The 4,236-nt window shown below is 50.4% G+C and overlaps 1 pseudogene; it reads left to right on the plus strand.

The window, feature by feature from the left end:
• Positions 1-552: 552 nt before the first annotated feature.
• Positions 553-3,697, plus strand: LOC131031914 (28S ribosomal RNA; annotated as a pseudogene).
• The last annotated feature ends 539 nt before the right edge of the window (positions 3,698-4,236 follow it).

Raw genomic sequence — 4,236 nt, forward strand, 5'->3', positions numbered from 1 at the left:
CCCTATTATGTCTCCCAGGGGAACAACATGTCACTTGGAGTGTTCCTCGCCACCGATGAGTGCACTCTCGAGCAATCACTCGTGGGGCAGGACCCATCCTCTGGTTGCAGGGTTCTCTCGAGGTGGCATCCTCTTGTGGAATGCAACGGGGCAGGGACATGCACCCTTCCAGTGCCCCCTTGCACTAGTGGATGGTTCGTGTCAAACACCCTACATCGGTGCAACTCGCACCAAGAAGTCCAAAACATTGAAGTGTGGCCCAGACGCCTTTGTGCATTTGGGTCGCCAGAAAAAAAACATGAATAAGATAAAAGTGTGAATTGCAGAATCCCATGAATCATTGAGTCTTTGAACGCAAGTTGCACCCAAGGCCTCAGCCAAGGGCACATCATCTTGGGCACTGCACTCAAAAATCACTCTCCCGCACGGAGGAGCGAAAATGGCCGTCTGTGCTCGCCAGCGGTACGAGTCGAGCAAGGCCAAGTGTGGAACTTCAATAGGGCCACAACGGCCTACTAACATGTGGGTAAAATGTGCCTGGCCCCTTTGCCGCATCCCCAAGTTAGGCATGAATACCTACTGAGTTTAAGCATATCACTAAGCAGAGGTAAAGAAACTTACCAAGATTCCCCTAGTAACGGCGAGCAAACCGGGAAGAGCCCAACATGAAAATCGGCAGGTTTGCTTGCTGAATTATAGTCTGTAGAAGCATCCTCAGCGATGGACCAGGCCCAAGTCCCTTGGAAGGGGGCGTTGGAGAGGGTGAGAGCCCCATCAGGCCCAAACCCTACCGCACCATGAGGCGCTATCAGTGAGTCGAGTTGTTTGGGAATGTAGCTCTAATCGAGTGGTAAATTCCGTCCAAGGCTAAATATGGGCGAGAGACCGATAGCGAACAAGTACCGCGAGGGAAAGATGAAAAGGACTTTGAAAAGAGAGTTAAAGAGTGCTTGAAATTGCTGGGAGCGAAGCGGATGGAGGTCGGCACTGTGCCCCTGTCGAATGTGAAATGGCGTCAGCCGGTCCATCGCTCGGCTTAGGGGCATGCCAGCACGGGCCGTTGCGGTGGCACAAGCACGGCCTTTTGGTCACACTATACCTGGCGAGATCCCCTCTTGGGGGGTGCACCGTCAACCAACCCTGATCTTCTGTGATGGGTTCGAGTGAAAGCACACCTATTGGGACCCAAAAGATGGTGCACTATGCCTAAGTAGGGCGAAGCCAGAGGAAACTCTGGTGGAGGTCCACAGCGATACTGACGTGCAAATCGTTTGTTTGACTTGGGTATAGGGGCGAAAGACTAATCGAACCATCGAGTAGCTGGTTTCCTCCGAAGTTTCCCTCAGGATAGATGGAGCTCATGTGCAAGTTTTATAGGGTAAAGCAAATGATTAGAGGCATCGGGGGTGTAACACCCTCGACCTATTCTCCAACTTTAAATAGGGAAGGCAACATGGCTGCTCCATTGAGCCGCGCCATGGAATCACGAGCTCCAAGTGGGCCATTTTTGGTAAGCAAAATTGGTGATGTGGGATGAACCGAAAGCTGAGTTATGGTTCCAAATTGCACGCTAACCTAGATCACACAAAGGGTGTTGGTTGATTAAGACAGCAGGACGGTGGTCATGGAAGTCGAAATCCGCTGAGTGTGTAACAACTCACCTGCCAAATCAACTAGCCCCAAAAATTGATGGCGTTGAAGTGTACAACCTATACTCAGCTGTTGGGGCAAGTGCCAGGCTCCGATGAGTAGGAGGATGTCGGGGTTGTTGCGAAACCTTGGGCATGAGCTTGGGTGGACTGGCCCTCAATGCAGTTCTTGGTGGTAGTAGCAAATATTCAAATGAGAACTTTGAAGACTGAAGTGGGGAAAGTTTCCATGTGAACAACACTTGGACATGGGTTAATCGATCCTAAGAGATGGGGAAGCCCTGTTTCAAGGGTGCACATTGCGCGATCATTGAAAGGGAATTAGGTTAATATTCTCAAACTCGGATGTGGCGGCGGACGGCAACGTTAGGAAATTTGGAGACATCGGCGGGGGCCCCGGGAAGAGTTATCTTTTCTTTTTAACAACCTGCCCACTCTGAAATCAATTCAATCGGAGATAGGGTCCAGTGGCTGGAAGAGCACCGCACGTCCTACAGTGTCTGGTGTGCCTTCAGTGGCCCTTGAAAATCTAGAGGACCGAGTACCGTTCACGCCCGGTCGTACTCATAACTGCATCAGGTCTCCAAGGTGAACAACCTTTGGTCAATAGAACAATGTAGGTAAGCGAAGTCAGCAAAATGGATCTGTAACTTTAGGAAAAGGATTGGCTCTGAGGGCTGGGCCTAGGGGTCTGTGCCCCAAACCCATGGGCTATTGGCAGCTTGCTCGAGCTGCTACCGCAGTGAGGGTGGGTCGTCACGTGTCGATCGGGCGACAGATGTAGGGTGCTCCCTTTGGGGGGCTTTCCCTAGGTGGTGAACAACTGACTCAGAACTGGTACGGACAAGGGGAATCCGATTGTTTAATTAAAACAAAGCATTGTGATGGTCCTTTTGGATGCTAACGCAATGCGATTTTTGCCCAGTTCTCTGAATGTCAAAGTGAAGAAAATCAACAAAGCGTGGGTAAACGGCGGGAGTAAGTATGACTTTCTTAAGGTAGCCAAATGCCTCGTCATCTAATTAGTGACGCACATGAATGGATTAATGAGATTCCCACTATCCCTATCTACTATCTAGCAAAACCACAGCCAAGGGAATGGGCTTGGCGGAATCAGCGGGGAAAGAAGACCTTGTTGAGCTTGACTCTAGTCCGACTTTGTGAAATGACTTGAGAGGTGTAGAATAAGTGGGAGCCGTTTCGGGGCAAGTGAAATACCACTACTTTTAACGTTATTTTACTTATTCCATGAGGTGGAGATGGGGGAATGCCCTTGTTTTTGGCCTTAAGGTGCGTCTAGGTGCGCCGATCCGAGTGGAAGACATTGTTAGGTGGGGAGTTTGGCTGGGGTGGCACATCTGTTAAAAGATAACGCAGGTGTCCTAATATGAGCTCAACAAGAACAAAAATCTCATGTGGAACAAAAGGGTAAAGGCTCATTTGATTTTGATTTTCAGTATGAATACAAACCATGAAAGCATGGCCTATTGATCCTTTAGACTTTCAGAATTTGAAGCTAGAGGTGTCAGAAAAGTTACCACAAGGATAACTGGCTTGTGGCATCCAAGCATTCATAGCGACATTGCTTTTTGATCCTTCAATGTTGGCTCTTCCTATCATTGTGAAGCAGAATTCACCAAGTGTTGGATTGTTCACCCACCAATAGGGAATGTGAGCTGGGTTTAGACCGTCATGAGACAGGCTAGTTTTACCCTACTGATGATCCGCGTCGCAATAGTAATTCAACTTAGTATGAGAGGAACCGTTGATTCACACACTTGGTCATCATGCTTGGTTGAAAAGCTAGTGACGTGAAGCTACCATGTGTTGGATTATGACTGAACGCCTCTAAGTTAGAATCCACACTAGATGCAGCGCATCTCTCTCTCTAGTTGCATCTCGACCCATAGTAGGGGTGCTCTTGCAAACCCAGGGGCCCATGTCATTGGCTACCTTCGATCAGCGAGAAGAATCTTTTGCAGACGACTTAAATAAGCAACCCTTTGCCGACCTTTCTTTGTGTCAAAGTCCCCCGAGGCAGGGTTCCTGCTAGTGCACCTCGAGGGGGCACGCGCCAGACTTTCTCATCCAAGTCAGAGCTGGAGCCCGGTTTTCCCTGGGTGCATACCTCACGTGCACATTCACCGGGGTGGGCACCTCGGTGTGCACAACTTGGCTGGGTTGCCTGCCTTGGTGGGCACCATGGTGTGCACCAAGGAGTGCTCCAAAGTGTGCTCCAAGGTGCGGCATGCACCAAGTCAGAGCCCAGTTTGCCCCAGGTGCGTACCTCGTGTGTACCTTCATCAGGGTGGGCACGTTGGTGCGTACACCTTGGCTGGGTTGCGCACCTTGGTGGGCACCATGGAGCGCTCCAAAGTGTGCTCCAAGGTGCGCACCATGGCCCTCCAAGGTGCTCCAAGGTGCGCAACATGGCATGCACGAAGTCAGAGCCCGGTTTGCCCTTGGTGTGCACCTCGCGTTCACCTTTGCCAGGGTGAGCACCTCGGTGCGCATACCTTCTCAATGTTTTTTTGCCTTTTCTTGAAATTGGTGAAGGCAGCGCATCAAAGGTGTGCACCTCGGTGTG

Source organism: Cryptomeria japonica, chromosome 2, assembly GCF_030272615.1.
Source record: "Cryptomeria japonica chromosome 2, Sugi_1.0, whole genome shotgun sequence".
NCBI lineage: Eukaryota > Viridiplantae > Streptophyta > Pinopsida > Cupressales > Cupressaceae > Cryptomeria > Cryptomeria japonica.